Below are 21,219 nucleotides of genomic sequence, written 5' to 3' on the forward strand. Positions count from 1 at the left end.
TGGGCAAGTAACTTAACCTCAATTGGCTCTCAAGAGAGAGACAGAGAGAGAGAGAGACAGAGAGAGAGAGAGACAGAGAGAGAGAGAGAGGGCTTGGGCTGCCCACAAACACCATTATTGCCAGATCTTCCTGAGTCCATACCTGACCTTTCCATCCACTAGGTGATGTTAGACCCCCTTAGAAAAGTCTATCAATGCTCATATAACAATAACTCAGGCTGATATAGGGCCTGAAAAGTCATAAAGCATTTTCCTCAAAACAACCCTATGAGGGAATTGATGCAATTATTATTATCTTTATTTTGTTGATGATTTCACTAAGGCTCAGAGAGGTATAAATGATGTCTGCACAGTAACATGGCTAGTACATCTCAATTCCAGAATTTGAATCCCAAGCCTAGAGCCCTTCTAATTACTATAAACTGCTTCCCCTCCCCTTTTATGGCCTCCAATCAATTTCCCATAATGGGCAGTAGTAACAGTAGTAGTAGTAGTAGTAGCAGTAGTAGTAGCAGTAGTAGTAGCAGTAGTAGTAGTAAAAATAATTAAACAATAATGACAACAATAATAGCAGTTAAGAAATGATTGTTATTACTTACTATGTGCCAGGAACCATACTAAGTGCTTTAAAATTATTATCTCATTTGAACAATCCTGAGAGGTAGATACAAGATGGCATAGTAGATAAGGGTGCTTTGCCTGGAGTCAGGAAGACTCACCTTCCTGAGTTCAAATCTGGCCTCAGATGCTTACTCACTCTTCACCTGGTTTGCCTCAATTTCCTCATCTGTAAAACAAACTGCAGACAGAAATAGCAAACCGCTGCACTATCTTTGCCAAATGGGATTGTGAAGAGTCAGACACAAATGAAACAAATGAACAACAAAGGGAGGTAGGTGCTATTATTGTCTCCATCTTACACATAAGGAAACTGAGGCAGATCTCTAGAGAGTAAGTGACTTGCCCAGGCTCACCTAGCTTTGTAAGTGTCCTGGTCCAAATTTGAACTCAGGTCTTCCTGACTCTAATGTACCACATAACTCCCTCCCAGAGCTTCCCTTTCCCAACTCTTTCTCACGCTGACATAGGTCAGGCTACAGAAAGTCAGAAAGATGAAGCCCAAGACATCCTGAAGTAATCTTCCATGGAATCAATCAGGAAATCATGTATTCACAGCAGAGCAGAAATACGGAGTCAGAGGGCTGAGATTCAAATGCTCTCTCACTCACTGTGGGATCATGAGTAATTCTATGCAATGCTGTTCACCACTAAGTGTTTCTTATACAGCTACTCTAAGTCCCTTGGTCTATATTAGAGGCCTTCCTGCCCTCAAGGACTTATATTATTCTGGGGGAGGGGGATTTCTTGGGGCAGAGGGATACAACATGTGCACAGCTCTACAAGTCCCGAGGGGCAGTCAGGATCTGAAGTAAGCTACAATAGAAAATGCACTAGCTATGGAGCCCTCAGGATACAAGTTCAAATCTCTTCTCTGATGGGTACTACCTATGTGACCTTGAGCAGGTCACTTAATCCTCCGAGTCTCAGTTCCCTCATCTCTAAAACCCTGCATACAGTAGGCATTTAGTAAATGCTGAGTACAACAAATGAATGGGATGGGAAGGTGGCATTCAGCTCCTTCTTGTGAAACTACGCTGATCAAATCTTAAATGAAAAGGCAGCTTTTGATTAAAAAAAAAATCAGCCAGCCAACTTCTCAGCATGATACGATTACCTATTTCCTATGCAGAAAGAGTCTGGTAAGACACCAGCTCGGTGTACAGCACGGAGTCAGGTTAGAACCTATCAGCATTGCCAAGGACGGTATGGGAATTCATACTGCTAACCCTTTTTTGCTTGGAATCCCTTCTCAGGAGACTTTTATCAAATTGTATTCATGTGTATGAAATTCCTCTCCCTGGCTACCAACGACCATGAGCCAGATGCCAAGAATCAAAATGATTTTCTCCAGCCAGAGTATTCTTAAAGGAGCCAGAGTGGGGTCATCAGTCTGCTGCAAATAGCTGGCGCTTCTCCTCTCCCGACATCCTGATTTTATTTCAAAAATGAGGGGTCAAGCAGCCCCAGATTATGTCGTGGGTGCAGAGCCAGGGGAGAGCCATACATTGATGTTCCTAATGAGCTAATAGTAAAATAAATGTTTGTGAATGACTTTGGCAGACAGAGTGAGTACAAGAGACTACTGGAGGGGATGGCTAACGACGAGTGGAATCACGTTTGGGGGAGAGGGGGTCCTTTAAATTAAGTGCCCCATATTGAATATGCTGAGTTCTTGAAGTGCTTTTGTCCAGAAGAAATATTTAGTATTTGAGATAGAAAACCACTCAATAGAAAATAACGCAAGTAAATCAATAATTGTGTCTTTCCTAGCCTTTGACTGGTAGAAGTAGCTAATTGTACAAAATCAAGGTAAAAAGAGAATGCAAATGGGATGCTGGATCAAAGCAGGGTCAGAGATGGAAAGCCCCCTCATTTTACAGAGGAGCAAAGTGAGGCACAGAATAGAAATGAGTCACACAAGATTCAAATTTAGAGTTTGAAGGGACCTCAGAAGCCATTGAGTCCCTTGATACTACAGAGGACAAAAGTGAGACCCAAAAAGTTTAAATGTCTTGCCCAGGCTCACACAGCTTATAAGTGCCTAAGGAAGGCAGGATTTGAACTCAGGTGTTTCCATGACTCTAAGCTCAACAATTCCAGTTTCACCACCAATTGGCCCCCAATGTGCAAAACTAAATTGACCTTCCTGATAATCATAGCACCACAGACTACTGGACAGAACCCCAAATGCTGGTCTAGGGGGATATAAGAACATAGACCACACCTTCCACCCATACAATCAGGGTAATTTTTAAGCAAAAAAGAGGAGCCCAGGATCACCACATGGATTTGAAGGTACAAGATCATCAAGGCCAACCCCCTTCGTCTTAGATATGTTTGAGCAAGAGAAGAAAAACTTTGGGGTGGGGAGAAGGGGTCTCTGGGAAAACTCAGAGGGGGAATGAATGCTGTCTTTGAAAGTATCTGGAAAGCTGTCTTACCGAAGAGGGATTAGACTTGTTCCATTTGGCTCCAGAAGAAGAAGTAGGAGAAACAGGTAGAGGTTTCAGAAAGATATATTTAAGCTTGATGTCAGGAATGTCCCACAGGGGAATGGATTGTTTCAGGAGCAATGGTGTTCCCCCTCCCTGGAATTCTTCAAGCAAAAGATGAAATGTCACCTGTTGTATATACTATGTAACAGGACTCCCTCAGGTATGGGTTGGACCAGATTCCTGCTGAGCTGTGTGTGTGTGTGTGTGTGTGTGTGTGTGTGTGTGTGTGTGTGTGTGTGTCTTCCATCTAAAAATACTGATAAAACAGGCCCAGAGTAAAGGACCTTGTTGTCAGATTCCAGACTCAAACACAGAACCCCTCTTCAAGTCAAATCAAGTAAGGTAGCATTTATTAAGCACCTACTATGTGCCACATACTATGCTGAGCAGTCAGGACATAAAGGATGGTAAAAAGCTTTGCCAGCCTCAAAGAGATCACAATCTAAACAGAGAAACGATATACAGACATTCAGCTATGTACAAACAAGACACACAGAGAATAAATCAGACATAATCTAAGAGGGAAGGCAACATCATTAACTCCCTTCTTTCTCTATTAAAATAAGAAATCAATTAAAGATAAAAAAACTGCATAATGACAACTGGTTTTAATTTATTCTAATTGTAATAAAAAGGGAAATTAGGCCTACAGTTCTCAACCATATTTTACCAAAACCTTCAGTTTAAAAAACAAACCATAAAGCAATCAACTTCCATTGACATGACTCTTCTCTAAAGAGGAAATTAGTCTACTGTCATATAGATAAAAATGCTAGCAATAGTACTTTTGATACATGCATAATTTCACATTACATATTTTCAAGTAGAAAACAGTAATATTGATGTTTTCTCCAAGAATCCTTCTTTATAACATACCAAAGACCAGCACTCTAAGAAAATAGTTTGGGAAATGCCGAACTTAATCATGAGGTCAATATTTAAAACAATTTGTTATCTTATCCTTCTTAACTTCTTTATTTCTTTTGAAGGCACCACCATCCTTCTAGATACCCAACTTTGTGGCATCCTGGACTTTTCACCATCCCATAACACCATATTCAATCCATTTCCAAGTCTTGGCAATATTATCTCTCATGCCTATCTTTTCACTCTACTAACACATCTAACACCATAATCAGGCTCCTATTATCTCTCCCCTGAACTACTGAAATGCCTTCCTCATTGGCCCTCTAATTTTCAGTCTCTGCTGTCTCCCATCCATCCTCCACATGACTGCCAAGCTGATATCCCTCGGCACAGATCTAGCCATGTCACTCCTTTGCTCAGAAGCTTCATTGTCTCTCTAAGCCCTTCAGGATCAAATACAACCATTGGTCCTGCTGCTCTTCTCCCCATATGACATTTCATTTCCCTTCTCCATGATTTGACAGTTAACGTCCAAAGCCTCGAACTTATTTCCTCATCACTCAATCCTCTTAGAATGCGCCTAGTTTCTTTTAATGCTTAGATCAAATGCCACATTGAGCTGAGGCAGCAGGTCGAGTGGGGACAGCACTGGCTTTAGTCAGAAGACATGGATTCAAATCGTGATTCTGCTTCTTATCACTTGTGTGACCTTGTATAAGTCAATTAAAACTCACTGAGCTTCCATTTCCTCATCTGTACAATATGGGGGTTAGATGACCTTTATAGTGCCTCATAGCTTAAAATCTAAAGTCCTATGATGAAACACGAGATCTTTCATGATTTTCTGAGATGCTAAATACTTTCCCTAACTACTTTGTGATTTTTTGTTTTTTATTTTTAATTTAACCTAGAAGAATGTAATTTCCTTGAAGGCATTTAGTATAGCCTGCTACACATTGGAGGCCCTTCATAAATGATTGTTGACAACAGAAAAAAAAATCAAAGCTGAATACTTTAAAATGACCGTGTTTGGTTCTGGAAAAGAGAGATGAAAATGTACCTCTCTCCCTTCTTTGCAGAGGTGCTGGCCTATGGGAGTGGAAAACAACACATATTTTGAGTGTTATGCTGATTAGTCTGGCTGAGAGGCTTTTTTCCCATTCTTTCTTTTTTTTTCTTAGTTATAAGAGATGGCTCTCTGGGAGGAGGGAGAAAGGATACACAATATTGGAAAATAAAGCCGATGTAAGAATTTTTTTTTCATTGTTGAATGAATTCTGAATTTTAAAAAATTATCTTCTACCTACAAAAAGAAATCTGCCTATCTACAGATAGGCCAGTCCAAACAGCAAAACAACTTAGTTAATATCTATGACTCAGAATTAGGAGAATACACAAATTTTCCCTGCCTAAATAGTCAGGGAAAAAAAGGTGTTTAGTGTCTGAAGGTACCGCTTAGCCCCATATTAACTACTGCCAAAGTAAGCGACTCAGAAGAAAGTGGGAGGAAATCACACCGGGATTAAAATTTTGCCACAAATAATCCACAAAGTGGACGATCCATGTGTGTCTCATCAAGAGTTGGCGACAGCTTCTAGCAACATCACATCTGGCTTTATTTGGGCTCCTCGGCTTTTTTTTTTTTTTCAATAAAGAGCTCACACACACACACACACACACACACACTTTACTAAGGTGAAACCTTCAGATCAACAGATGGCATTGCCCACAAGACATAGAATAGGCCAAGGGTGGGGAACCTGCAGGCTTAAGGCCACATGTGGCCTTCTAGGTCCTTAAGTGTGGCTTTTTGACTGAATCCAAATCTTATTGTTCTATAAAATTGGATTCTGTCAAAAGGCTGCATTTAAGGACCTAGAAGACCACTATTCCATAAAATTTAATAAGACAGGCAATGTCTTGTGGCTGGTTAAAGAGAATCAGTCAGGACCTCTGGGTCTTGCAAGTCAGCCCTCCAAGAGTGGGTCAGCCTAGGGTGGCCCAGAGCCAGCCAGGCCCTTGAGAAGGAATTCCTCATGAAGTGGGCAGAGAAGATAGAATCTCTGTCCCTTTTACTTGTGGAAAACCTTGGAAGATTTGGACTTTCCATCAGTACCTGTAGGTTTCAGGGTCTCCAAGACAACAGGAGCTAATGACATGCCCAAAGACATTAGGCCTACAGAAAAAGGTAGTCTCGGAACTCTGCTAGGGAATCAATCCTCTGAACACAGCAGACAGTAACACCAAAGGGAAAACCTCAAAAGGGCTCCATGAAGGCAGAAAAAAGCTCCCAACAGCCAGAAGCTGTGAGTTAGTTACCCTTTGGCCACATGGATTCTGAGACTGAGGTCACTCTTTCCAAGGACCTTTCGTATGCAAGGGGAGAATATATCCCAGGCTTTAGCCTGAGTTTGGCCGGGGGGGGGGGGGGGGGAGATTATTTCTATGACAACTGTCCTTTCTATACCTGCTTGGTAAATACCCCTTTCTAAAACCTAATTAACTCTGGTTGGCTAGTTGGTAATCAGTGGGGACCACACCAGTTCATGGTTTGTGAAACAGTACTATAGAAATACCCTGAATTCTTCAAGTTTACTCCTAGATCTATAGAGAGTAATCTGACTGCTCATTAGGGTCACAGGCCACCAAGACAGTGGGAGTTGGGAGATAGTTCCAGAAGGGGATCTTATACTAACATGAGGATTCGCTGTCTCTCTAACTCATGCCACCATTTTGAATCACTAATTGTCTGAGTTTTGGTGGCCTAATCTGAAAAAAAAATGTAATGATGATGATGATGATACCTTCACATGTATCTCACAGATTTATTATGAGGATCAAACAGATTATTCTGTGAAAAGGCTTTGGAAAAAAAATATTTAAAGTATATACAATTAGAAGGTGTTATTTTAACTAGGAAACCTGAAGAAACAAGATAAAATACATGTCTAGGATGCGGGAAAGGCCAACAGAAATCACAGACCTAGAATTGGAAAGGATTTCCAAGAGCATTTAGTCTCATAACGCCCTCATTTTATAGGTGAGGAAAGTGAGAGCCAAGGAGATCATGTCATTTGCCCAAGATCACAGAGGCAATCAAATAATCAATCAACAGACATTTACCAAGTATCTATCCTATACCAGGATAATCTAAGCACTGTGGGTACAATGAAAAAATTAAACACTCCTCACCTTCAAGGAGCTTCAATTAACAGGCACAGATATCCGTGCACACATACATTTACATTTACAGATGTATGCATGCATACACATGTATGTGTTAGTGTGTATATATCACATTAAGACTTGACATTCATTTTCCATATATTATCTCATTAAATCCTCACACCAAACTTTTGAGGGGTACTTTGAGTAATAACAAAGCCCATTCCACAGATGAAGAAAGTGGGGCCCAGAGAAGTGACTGACCCATAGTCCCATCATAATTAATGTCAAAGGTGAGATTAGAATGAAGACCCTTCCACACACCAAGCCTAGCACTCTAGCCACTGAACCACACACAAATGGAATTCAAACTCAGGTCTTCTGACTCCCCCAACTAGTACTGCTTTCACTTCCATGCCACAAATGACACTATCAAGAAGGAGACTGTCCTAGAAAGAACAGGAAAAGAAGAGGAGCCATGCTCCCAACATCTCTGTTGGATGGACATCATGAGAAATCTTGGAAAGTGACAGATGCTTTTATCAAATTGAACCAATGGATGTCGCCAAGCCTTGAAGTCCACTCCTGCTTCAATAAGATTAAAGCGCGCGCACACACACACACACACACACACACACACACACACTCTTGAACTTTTTCTCCTCAGAAAACATGTGCTTCCTTTTTATACTGAACATAACCAAATTTCTCAAAGAAAAATGGAAAACAATTTTCAGACAAAGAAAGCAGCCACAAACTCTCATTCTGGAGGGACCAAAGTTATGTGGAAAGACCTAATTGGACTCACACGCAAACCAAAACATTGCCAAGCATGGCATTCATTCCTCCTCCCTACATACACACACACACACACACACACACACACACACACACCAGATGTACACATGTGCATATGCACACATACGCATACATGTACTTGCACATAACATGCACACACATACTACTTTGGGGCCCAGAACTCAAGCCCTGGACATGTCATTTCCGCCATCCCATATCACCCCCAACGTATCAAGGGGCAGACGCAGCATTTGGAAGGCTCCTCATTCCTGCGGCTGGTGGGTAGGGGCGGGGGATCACCTAATGCTGGTAAATGGTCTGCTGGCTACTAGCTAAGTCTGAGGACCTCTACTGAGGTCTGGCCAAAAAGCACTTTACAATTCAATTACCTTCCATTCAGTGGGACCAGAGTGGGAGGTCTAATGCCCCAGTGAGCAGCATCAAAGGAGCCCAGAGAGGAGGAATCCCCTGCAATTGCTGGCCTCCTACCTACAGACAAGGAGGTAACAGGAGAGTGGAGAGTGTTGTTTGCTCCAAAGCGTGAGGGGATCTGAAGCCAACAGCAGCTGAGGGGGCAGCATAAGTTAACAATGAAAGTACAAGTCTTTTCTGCCTCCTCTCATCACTCTGCTGACTCTCCTTTGCAGTGTGTGCCAGGAGGGGAGCAAGGCCAGGGGAGATCCAGGACAGGGCTAGCTAGGCCTACCTTTGGTTGGAAATACAAGAGCTGCTAAACCAGCCTTAGACAAGTCTACCTGCACTAACCCAAATGCAGAGGCCCTATGTGAGGAAAGATCTGATCAAAGTCAGCAACTTTCCAAAAAACAGGTTCACAAAGTCCGTGTAGAGTTTAAGAGAAAAGCAGCTGATGGACAATTACCTAAGTTTTCTTAAGGCAGTGGGGAAGAAAGGGAGTTAAGGACTGGACTCAGGACCTCTCTGCCACGTGGTGAAGCTGAGAGAGGCCAGGACCTGGAGTTAGGAGAACAATGAGCCGCAATCATGCCTCAGACGCTGTCCAGCTGTGTGACCCTGGGAAAGTCCTCTGTTCTAAAATGAGCATCATCATCATCATCATCATCATCATCATCATCATCATCATCGCTATCATTTATGGAGTGCTTTACAAATACTATCTTAGTAGACTGCAAGCTCCCTGAGAGCATGGATGCTCTTTTTACCTCTTTTTGGTATCTTCAATGCTTAGCACAGTGCCTGGCACATAGTAGGTGCTTAAGAAATGTTCACTGATTGAATAAATGTGATTTTCACCACAGCCCTAGGAGGGAGGTGCTATAATTATTCCCATTTTAGGGATGCAGAAACTGAAGCAATTAGAGGTTAGGTGACTTGCACAGGGTCATACAGCTAATAAATATCTGAGGCCAAATACGAATCTTCTCTACTCCAAGTCTGGCACATCACCCACTGTGCGACCTAGCTATCTGTACCATGATAGCCCTTAACTCAAAGAGCTGCGTGGCAGTTCAAATGAGCTAACTTATGTAAAATACTTCCTTAGTACATTGCCTAGCACATAGTGTTGTTCACTCACGTACTGACTCCCTGTGACCCCCTTTGGAGTTTTCTTGGCAAAGATACTGGAGTGGTTTGCCATTTCCTTCTCCAGTTCATTTGACAGATGAGGAAACTGAGGCAAACAGGGTGAAGTGACTGGCCCAGGGTCACACAGCATCAAAGTGGCTAATCTTGGCTCCACCACTTAATGTCTGTGGGACCCTTTGACAAGTCATTTCATCTCTCTGGGCCTGAGATTTCCCACCTAAAAAATGAAGGGGTCTTTAATCTCTCCTTTTGTTCCAAATCTATTATGCCAGGATTCTAAGAGAAATCCCTATCCCAATACATTTTAAATAGTGCAGAGAAACAGCCATTCACTCATTCGCAAGCTTCATCTATGGTCCAGATTCACCCTCTTTGAGCCTCAGTTTCCTTGCCTATAAAATGATAGGGCTGGACTAACTGGACTGTAAAAGCCACTTCCTGTTCTAAATCTCTGATACTACGTTCCTCTGACTTAGTTAATCTAGACTCTATCATTAACTTTCTCATTAACATCAGGCCAGTCCCTTATCATCTCGAAAATGGGACAACAGGAATTTCTCAATTGCCAACTAATAGGAATAGTAAGAGAACAGGAACATTCTGAGGTATCCTGGTGTCCTGGGAAGACAATTTGGCAACAGAGGAATTGGGGGTCTTAATCACACTCTGAGTGGGGACTCCCTGGGATGGAACTGGCAAAGTGAAAAAGGGAATGAAGATTCCTGGCCCCCAGCTCCGAGACACTGTTCTGTCCCATCCAGCAAATACACTGGGGCCTAGCCAAGAGGGCAGCTTACCACATAACCCCCTCCCTCCCCTCCTCCACTTTTCACCTCTTACTTAGAGAACTATAATCAAACCTATATTATAATGGCTACAAAAATAAGCAATAATCAATGAACATCTAGTTGACAATCCCCTGCCCTATATCTCTACTTTAAATATCAGTGACTGTCTAAATCTAAGCTCCCTTCTCTGGCTACCGACCCCCACTTATTAGTTACATCCCCTTAGTAGAATGTAAACTCCTTGAGAGCAGGGACCATCTCACTTTTGTATATGCATCCCTAATGTGTAGTAAGTACTCAAGAACTCCACAATCACTTACTGACAGTTAACAATTCAGCTTAGGGGAAATCACAGCTCTGTGCCTCAGTTTCTCCATCTATAAAATGAAGATGTTGACCAGATGACCATAAGATTATGCATTTAGAGCTAGGAGGGACTTCCTAGGTAACCTACTCTAAACTCCTCATTTTACAAATGAGGAAACTCAGACGCTGAGCAGTTGCCGTCTTGCCAGCAGGTCATCCAAGCAGTAATTGCCACAGGAAGATTCAAACTCAAGATCTCAGCTCACTCCAAATCCAGCACTACTTCCTACGTCTTGGTCCTTAGGCTTTAGATCCTATGGTCCTGAGTTTTTATCAAATAATAAATAAGTACTTATTAGGTAGCTACTATATAAATGGTAGGCGTATATGCTCCGCACCAGAGATTCAAAGACAAAAGTGAAAGAGCTGGCATTGAACAAATTACAGGAGTTTTTATTATGTCTGAGCCTAATTAAGTTTCCATGAAAGTACGCTTTACTTCAAGGCACAGCAAGGCCACACACAGAACACTGGGAGTCTAGCTCCATCTCTGCCTCTCTCGAGTAGAAGCAGAGCTGTTTCTTCTTCCTACCCACTGCTGGCCTCAATAACATACAAATGCAGCACTAGTATCCTGGGTATTTGGCCACAGTTATCATTTGTACCCTAGCTGAAGCTGGCAGGCTGTTGTTCATCAAAGGACAATGGGGCAGGGCTCAGATTCTGAGGCAGCAGGCTCACATAAAGTTTGCTATCACCAATTTCCCAGGCAAATAAAGGTATTCCACCTCTCCCTCCCCTGGCTCACCCAAGTAGCAAGCACCCACTTCATCCTGGCAGGGACTTCGGAGGGGAACAAAGGCTTAATTGCCTCTCCAATCCCTCACCACACTGGAGGAGAAGGCCACCTTAGCTAAGCATTGATTTATGTGTGTGGCTGAGGAAGGGGAGTACAAAAGCCCAAGTTACAAAAAGGTTAAAAAAACAAAAGCCCCAACTACAAAAAACCTTCACATAAGATATGATGGTTTCTTATCTTTAGAGGGCCAGCAAAAAGACCCAAACCAAGAACAACAGAGCCCTCTTGTAACACATGCCTCACATTTGCTACTCTGTCTCTCATTCCTACAATATGCAAGACCTAAGCAGTCCATGTTTTAAAAATGAGTTCTGGATAACTTTTGTTTTTTAGAACACTAAGTCTCCTAACAGATACTCAAGCTTTAACAAACAATAAAAATGACAGAGAAAAAGACTCAAACTAACAATACATCCAATTTTGTAGAGACCCAAAGTCCCCCCCACCCCAGGGACAAAAGGAAGGCAGCATGCTCAGGCCACACTGGGTCTTCATCATTTGGCTTCCACCCTTTCTATTGTTTTGTTGTTACTCTTGTTGTGGTCATTACATCTATTGTTCTTCTAAGTCTGTTTATTTCACTTTGTATCCTTTTATAATAAGTCTTCCCCAGCTATTCTGTATCCATCCATCCATCCAGAATTCCATTATATTCTGTATCAGCTTGTTTCATCACTCCCTAATAGCTGGTTACCTACTTTGTTTTCAACTCTTTGCTGCTACCAAAAGGGAATATTTTGAAGACTTGGTCCAGTCCTGCCTTCTTCAGGAGGACCTTCCCAGTCCTCCCAACTGCTAGGGCCTCCTCCTACTCTGTGTGTGTGTGTGTATATATATATATATATATATATATATGGTATGTATGTATCCTGTTGTTGTTTACTTATTTTGAGTCGTGTCTGACTCTTTATGACCCTGTTGGGGTTTTCTTGGCAGAGATACTGCAGTGATTTGCCATTTCTTTCTCCAGTTCATTTGACAGAGGAGGAAACTGAGGCAAACAGGGAAAAGTAACTTGCCCAAGGTCACACTAGTAAGTGTCTGAGGTTGTGTGAATTCTGGTCTTTCCGATCCACTGCCACCTACCTAGTTATTTATATATTACCTCTCTCAGCTAGATGTGGAGACAGCATCAGGAAGGCCAGAGATCAAATATGCCTTCAGACACTTACTATCCATGGGAAAAATCACTTAACCTCTGCCTCAGTTTCTTCATCTATAAAATGGGGTTAACTATAACACATCTCACAGGATCAGGTAAGATAATATTCATAAAGCCCGGGGCCTGGCATATAGTATGTGCTTAATAAATGTTTGTTGATTGACTAAACATATGGAAAGTCCTTTTTGTCTTTGACTTCCATGAGAGATTCAAAATAGGTCTCCTTTCAAAGTTTAATAGCAGGGATCTGAAGTAAAGAAAACTGCAAGTACGAATATTTCAATTTGCCAAAGAGAATATGCAATCAAAAGCAAGAGCGTTGAGAGGACCCAGGTTCAAATCCTGCCTTGCTCCTTATGATCTGTGTGACCTTCAGCAAGTGAAGGAATTGTACCAGCTGACCTCTGCATCCTTTCCAGCTTGGAATCCATGACTACATAACCTCACATTCTCTAGCTTGAGATCACAGGCTTCTCTCTTGAGCAGGCTGTGCAGCATAGAAGACGTCAGTGAAAGCAAAATGGAGCCTGTCTAGGCTGGTGATTTGTTAAGTTCTACAAATTATTCCTGGCTGCTTAGTGGTTTATCTTGACTGATGGCCACAGTCTTCATTAGGATCTGTTCATCAACTCTGCTAAAATTAGCTAATTGGGTCTGGATTTACCCTTTTGTCTCCAAGATTAATTTTTCAAGCTCAAAGACACTTTATATGCTTTATATGTGCAAGGAATACTTTCTGATACATTTAAATAAACAAACCAGTAGGCCAAAACCCACAAGTGTCTGAGGGGCTTGGAGTAGAAAACAAACTTGATCTGAGTTTGTCTGACACAGATTCCAAACTGGGCTCCAATCAAACATAGTGACGTGTGAACAAAACATTTTTTCATGGCCTTAAGTTCCTTATGTGTCACGGGAGGAGGGATGGACTAGATGCCCCACAGTTGTCCTTTCCGGTCCTCATCTCTTGAATGAATCATCAATAACAAACTGTGTATCACAGAATCGTAAATCTCAGAGGCCATCTAGTTCACCCGAATTTACCAAGCTCACACTACATGCAAAGCACAGTGAGTTTAGATTTCACTTTCAACCCTGATTAGCAAAGATTAGCTAAATAGAGTGGAGAGAGGGTGGAAGGTCACATGACTTCCATTTTCATCAGTGGATCATTTATGACCTCAGGAGGTCATGAGAGGGCATGTTGATTATGAAACCAGACACCTGGAAACATTTTCATGTTGGACTAAGGTTGGGGTAGATCCATTCTTTCCATCCGAATCAAAAGTTCAAAACAGCTCTGCCAAAGTTTGACATTAATTGCTGTTCAATATTTTTAAAACAGACAATTCAGACACCCAAATTCCAACACTCACCGGGAATTCTAATACCTGGCCTTCTGCCAGATACCTTGCAGGGTGCTCAATCATATGTCTCTCTGTAATTCTTGCCCTCCACTGTCCCTTCTCTCACACATACGAGGAACATGTGATTTATACGCTTTCTTTTACAGAGACTCAATGCAACTTTTTGGCCAAAAATTAAAACTCCAAGGCTGGGGGGGGGGTGTTTTTCCCTCTTGCAAAAGACCGAGAATGGGAAGGAGGACTGATGGAGTAATAAAACACAGGTGCTTCCTTTCTAATTAAAAGAGAACTTTGCAGCTGCACGGCTAGTGAATCATCCCTTTAGGTTATTCTCGGTAGTCATAAAGTGCTGGGCTCAGAGCCCACATGTTTTCTGAAAGCTAAATTCTTTGGATTTCAAAAAAAGTGCTGAAGATCAGGTAAACTGACAGCATTTTCTGTTTCTCAGTTCTCCTCCTTGGAGACATGCCCATTCTTTTATTTTTCTTTCTATTCTAAAAGTAATCTCTGTGTGTGTGTAAATATATAACATTCGAGAAGCAGCATTGTACAATGGACAGAAAGCTGACCTCAAAGCCAGGAAGATCTGGGTTCAAGGCCCACTTCTGATACACACTGGCTGTGTGACCCTGGACAAGTCACTTAACCTCTAAGAATTCTGGGCATCCAAGATGCTCTCCTCATCCAGGAGATCGCTAGGCAACTCGACCTCGGTTTGCCTCAGTTTCTTTGAAATGGGGGTGATAATAGCCTCTACCTCCCAGGATTACTCTAAGGATCAAATGAAATAATATTTGTAAAGTGCTTAGCACTGTGCGCTGCTATGTAAATTATACTTTAAATTGAAGCTTTAATAAATTAAGCTATCACAAGACTCACCAATTAGCTACCAATTGCTATTTATTGGGTTAGCAACATTCTGAGTATTTCCACAAATTTGTCAACAGGAGGCACTTTACCAAGGATGCAGAGTAGGACCCAAAATTAGCGAGCGTATTTGGAGTCAGTGTGTGGGTTCAAATTCTGGCTATGCTACTTTCTGAGGGGACAGATTACATATTACGATGAATCTGGAGTCAGGAAGACTGAAGTTCCAATCTGGCCTCAGACTAGCTGTGTGACCCTGGGCAAGTCACTTTACCTCCTTCAGATTCCCTTTCCTCATGTGTAAACAGGAGGTCATAATAATAGCACCTACTTCACAATCTTACTATGAGGATCCAATGGGATATCTATAGAATAGTTACAGAGATGCTAGCTATCATTACTGCTATTACTTATGTGACCTTGGCCAAGTTGCCTCACCTTTCTGGGTCTCAGTTTCTTCATCTATAAAATGTAGAGATTAAATGAATTAGCCCATTAGGTCCCTTCTAGCTCTCAATCTAAGGTCACATGCCCACAGGACTCCAAGCCTATTATATTCCCAAGATGACAGAAATGAAACTTGAAACATCCCATCACTTAAAGACCCTTTAAATAAATGAAGGCATATCTTTGAGCATTATGTGTTTCCAGTTTGCAGTTGTCTTCACAGATTTCAGCTTGGCTGCAGCTTGTTTTGGAAACACCACCATGGGCCCTGGGATTGGGGTGATCTTGTCCTGAGCTGTTTGGCAACAAATGACTAGCAGGCAGGCTGTTGTCTGATAGTCAAACAGGTCAGTTTAGGGGGACACAGTTCCAAATCACTGAACAGAAGAGTTAAAGGCATCAAAGCATTCTTCTCTCCGTCAACCTTCTTCCTACCCGTTCCCACCACACACACCCCGCCCCCATCCCCAGGCCAACAATAAGATGCAAAATGAAAAGAGGCCAACTCATTAAGAGTCAAGGACAAAAGCACTAGGTTGAAAATAGGTCGGGTAAATCATTGCTGCCGCCCAACTCCATTATTGCCAAGAGCTGAATAAAAGTTCTTAGGAAACTACTGGAAGGAGCCGGCCAGAGGGTTTAGTAAATTATTCCTTCTTTCCATCGCACTTATGCCCGCCGCAGAGCAGAGCTGTGTTCACCCGGGCATCACCCAGAAAACCAAATAATGCTGTAAGCATTGATCGGAGAATATCACTGAGTTTTCAGTATTCTTAGCGAACAAAATTTCATCAGCTTTTCCCTGAGAGAAGTGAAATAATTTCTTTTTGATTTTGTATTTTTCTATTTTAATAGATGAAATGCTGACTTTTTCATACTGTACAGTGAAATGCAAGGGGAAGTCACATTTCTCCATCTCTTATTCCCCAGAATTCACTGAGGAGAGAGAAAGAAAAGCCTTCTAGGAGCTACAGGGCTACATTATCTATCTGTCCTATCAATCTATCTATCTACCTACCTACCTACCTGCCTGCCTAATTCATCTTGTCTGTCTGTTTAGAACCTCTGGGTCTCACCAATTTGGGAGTTTGAAAAAAGAAACCTTTTTCTCTCTGCTGAGCCAAATTCCCAGCATTGTCAAAGAAACAATACCAAAACAATCTTTCTCAAAATACCCTCTTCTCACCTCTCCCACTCCTACCACTCCCTTCATGCTTGCTGAACTCAGTCCAAACTCCGAGGTTTTGTGTTTTAGATCTGGTGTCAAGCGGTCCTTCGTTGCTTCCCACCTGGGCCTCTCTGTCAAACAGAGCTTGCTTATGGTCCTGTAACCTGCTGATTTTCACCTCTGGGCCTTGGTTTCTGCCTTTCTTCCCATCTGAAAGGCCCTTCCTCTGCTAATTCACGTCCCTGAACCTTACAAAAAGTTGGGCCCTCTATGGCGAACAATCTGTTTTCAACCATTAATGACCCACCTGAAAAAAAAATCAATTACTCAAAAATCATTCTTTCCCTTTTGGTTCTTAAAATCTAAAGTCTACTTTTTAGAAAGGGCAAAACAATATTTATTTTTTAGAGTTTGATAAATATTAAAAGTGGATTTCTATTCCATATTATATCCATCAGTGGTATAAAGAAAAAATGAAAAAGGAATGTGAAAGGAAAAGATATGGAACACATGAGAAGAGGGCAAAACCCAGGCACTTGGAAGAGAGGAACAAGGACAAAGAAGGACCGGGTCAGTAGATTTTGTGAGTAAATTTTTGTTGACCAGTTCAATTTGATTATGGACTACTTAACATAAGCAACTTCCCTTTAAAATGTTGAGTAGCTGATTAGCAAGGTCAAAGGTCTTTCATGCTCTAATCCTCGAACTTCTGGAAGTTTAGCTCAGAATGGAAAATCCAAAGCAGTCTCTGGGATAGGAAGAGGAGAAAAAGGAAAAAAAGGGAAAGGGAGTGGAGGGGAAAGAGAGGAGGAGAGGAGAGGCAATCTGCACTCTAAGCCCATCAACTCTCCTTAGGTAGCCTGTTTCATCACTGTTGGTCATTGGGTTGATTAGAGTTGCTAAGTCTCTCAACATTGATTATCTTTACAATACTGTTGTTTTTGTATAAACTGTTCTCCTGGGCTTCTCACTTCACTTTGCATCACTTCATATTAGCCTTCCCCCTTCTTTCTGAAACTATCCCCTTAATCATTTCTTACATCACAATAGCATTCCATCACATTCATCTTGTTCAGCCACTGCCCAACTGATGGTCATCCCCTCAGTTACCAATTCTTTACTACCACAAAAAGGAGCTGCCATAAATAGTTCTGTATACAGGGAAGCTTTTCCTCTTTGAGGAAAATCTATCTTTGAGCATCTGCTGGTGGTATTGATGGGTTAAAGGGTATTCACAGTTTAATAGTTTTGGAGACGTAGTCCCAAATTGCTTTCCAGAATGGCTGAGCCAGTTCGTAGTTCTACCAACATGGATACACTGAAGTACCTGTTTTTCCACAGTTCTTCCAGCATTTGTCATTTTCCTTTTTTATCAATTTAGCTAATCTGACGGATGTGAAATGGTACTTCAGAGTTGTTTTAATTTGTATTCCTCTGGTTACCTGTGATTTGGAGCATTTTTTTAAAAAATATGGTCAGATTTCTTTTTTATATGGTTTGATTCCTTTCTCTGAAAACTGCCTATTCATACATTTATCAGTTGTGGTCCTATGAATTTAAAAGCATGATCCCAAGAAGAGCTCCATGGGCTTCTATAACACCCCCCCCAAAAAAAGTTAAGAATCCCTTGGCTAGAGGTAAACTAAAATGCCTATGTCCTCCAGCCAGATGACTCCTTTATATTGATTCATTTTGTATGTGTCATTATAAACATGGTAAACCTGTTCGGCAATGTATCTATAGGGTGTCCCAAAAGTCTTAGTGCAGTTAGCTTTAAATCGAACTAAGACTTTTGAGACATCCCATATTTATGGAATCATAGCTCTAAAGACTGGGAGGGATCCTAAAGGTCCACTTCTTTCCTTTGACAGATGAGGAAACTGAGGCCCAGATAAGTCAACTGAACTAAAGTCAAAAGTTAATTGGCCAAGGTCATACTCAAGTTCACAGTGTGCCTCCCCTCAATAGATTATAGACGTTATTACTGAAATAATCAATCTTTTTGGTTTCTTCTGCCTCCCCTCTTAGTACTATGGATAGGGCTCTGCTCACACTGAGTACTCAAGCAATGCTTAGTTCTACCTTATTAGGTATTCCATTCTCAGCAAAGCTTCCTAGCATGGAAAGAGAAGCTATTTATTGTGGAGCCCAAGGCAAACTGCATCAGCAGGAGTGGACGGAAGAGGAGCCAAGACAAGCAGTACCCATCTGGTTGACCTCACCCCCTACTGCACCCCCAAAGCTATTGACCAGTGTCTCCATTCCAAGGCAAGCAACATTCCAGCTGCCAGCAATGTTCATGCCTGCCACAAAGTACGGGCACAAAAGAGAAAGATGCTCGATGTTGGGGGATAGCTTCAGACCTGGAAGGGCCCTTCGAGGTCATCTGGCACACCACCTTCATGTTACAAGGGAAGCACCTGAATGAAGCCAGCTCACAAATCTATCAAGTATAGAGCTGAGATGATCCCTGCTCCCCTTCCTGCAGTCTCCCACCTAAATAGCCTTTGTCTCTCATTCTACCCCATTCCTCCACCTAGAAGGCTAGGGAAATCTCTACACCCAACGAGTAGTAGTAGCAGTAGCAGCAGCAGTAGTAGTAGCAATAACATCAGCAGTAGTAGTAGCAATAACATCAGTAGTAGTAGTAGTATAGTAGTAGTAGTAGTAGTAGTAGTAGTAGTAGTAGTAGTAGTAGTAGTAGCAGCAGCAGCAGCAGCATTTACATAGTATTTTAAGGTTTTCAAAATGTTTTATAAGTATAATAATAATGATAATAGCTAACACTTATAATATAAGTGCTTACCACATGCCAGACATTTATTATCTCATTTTATCCTCTTAACAACCCTGGAAGGCAAGTGATATTGTTATCCCCATTTTACAAATGAGAAAACTGAGGTAGACAGAAGTTAAGTGATTTGTCTAGGGTCATACAACTAGTATGTATCTGAGGCAGCATTTGAACTCAGGTCTTCCTGTCTCAGGTTCATTGCTCTATCCGTCAAACAATGGTGGCCTGTGACCCTGGGCAAGTCCCTTAACTTCCCTCCAAGGATTCAGGCAACTCTCTAATATGATAGCAGCTGGGAAGTTTGTACAAGGGCGTGGCCTATGCAGCTATTATCATAGATCCAGGTCCATTCCACCCCACCCCCTAATCAATTCCCAGGCCTGAATATGACTGGTACCCACTTTGGCTCATTTCCAAGGTCCAACCCAACCCTATTTTCACTGGCTTGACACAGACAACCTAGAGCGATGTCAGATAAAACCTCAAGAAAATTGGCTCCTGAGCTCAGCAGAAACTTCCATAATGATAACAATAATTGACTCTTGGCTCTGGAAGGTTTGCAATATCATCTCATTTGATTCTCACAGCAATTCTCAGGCAGCTGTGGGGCCAGTTGACTCTTGTAACAGAATCCCCAGGATTCTATAATTGCACAGATGATGCAAACACGAGAACCTTGGTTCTACTTTAAATCCCACTCAGACTTATCCGACGTGGCTTTAGTACACTAGTGGGAAGCTGATATACAGAATAAACCGATTTCACAATTGCCCAGTGAGAAATGAGTGATGTTATTATCACCCATTTCCAGGGAAAACGTGCAGAATCATGGCAGTTCAGTCACACAGCGAGTGTCCAAAGCCAAATATGAGCCCAACTAGTCCTGACAGCAAGATCAGGGTTTCCATTCATGCTATCATGATGCCCCAAGCATGGGGCATCCCCACTTCATCTATAATGACAAAATGGCTTTTAGGTGGGGCTCAGTGGATATACCTACTTCTGCTTGACCCCAATTCTTATCTCCAATGTCAAGTTGGTTGGGCCCTGCAGCTTAATAACCAATTTTCTGGATAATTGTCCTTCAAGGTTTCCTATCCCCAAAGGAGGCATTTTTAATGTGAAATATCTGAACACATTGTGTTCAAAGATGCAAACTGTTCACAGAAACAGTGCCTCTGGAGTAAGAAAACCCAGCTTCAAAGCTCACTTACCATCAGCATCATCCTAATGACCAACATTTGTATAGCATTTAAAGGACTGCAAATCGCATAATGAATATCTCATTTGATCCTCATTATCACCCTGGGAGGTAGGTGCCATTATTATCCCCATTTTACAAATAAGGAAACTGAGGCAGGTAAAAGTTAAGTGACTTGCTCTGGATCACAGAGTTAGTACAGAATTTAAACTCAGGTATTTCTGACTCCAGGTTCTGAGCTCAATCTGTGGATTGAGGTCCATTTAGCTGCTTATCAAATGTGTGACTGGGCAAATAATTCCACTTGCCTAGACCTCAGTTTCCTCAATTTTAAAATGAGGGGGTTGAAATAAATGCCCTCTGAAGTCATTTCTGGCTCCAGATCTATGACTCTATGCAGATGAGATCAAAATGCAGGATAGAGGAAGGAGGAGATTTATAGAACTTTTGGCAAAAACCATTCTTGGCTCTTAAAAAGATGAGGGTTTCTCTTTAGGATAAGTTCATCTACAAAGAAGAGATTATCTAGTCCCTTTGTTCCAAGATATGGAGAGAGAGAGAGAGAGAGAGAGAGAGAGAGAGAGAGAGAGTGTGTGTGTGTGTGTGTGTGTGTGTGTAAGAGAGAGAGAGTGAGCGCTCAAGCATATGTGCCTGCTTAAAAGAATAGTGTGTCCTTTTTTAGGGTTTAAGGAAAACCATTTTATTTACCAGGGGAAAAGGCAACTTCTCAAAGACCTCCAGGGCAGTC

General features: G+C 41.8%; 1 protein-coding gene across 21 annotated transcripts in view; it reads right to left on the bottom strand.

Moving 5' to 3' along the window:
• Positions 1–21,219, bottom strand: part of MAGI1 (membrane associated guanylate kinase, WW and PDZ domain containing 1) — a 711,509-nt gene that overhangs the window by 569,942 nt on the left and 120,348 nt on the right. The gene's annotated exons all lie outside the window — the stretch shown is intronic.

Source organism: Phascolarctos cinereus, unplaced genomic scaffold, assembly GCF_003287225.1.
Source record: "Phascolarctos cinereus isolate Bilbo 61053 unplaced genomic scaffold, phaCin_HiC Scaffold_4;HRSCAF=312, whole genome shotgun sequence".
NCBI classification, from domain to species: domain Eukaryota; kingdom Metazoa; phylum Chordata; class Mammalia; order Diprotodontia; family Phascolarctidae; genus Phascolarctos; species Phascolarctos cinereus.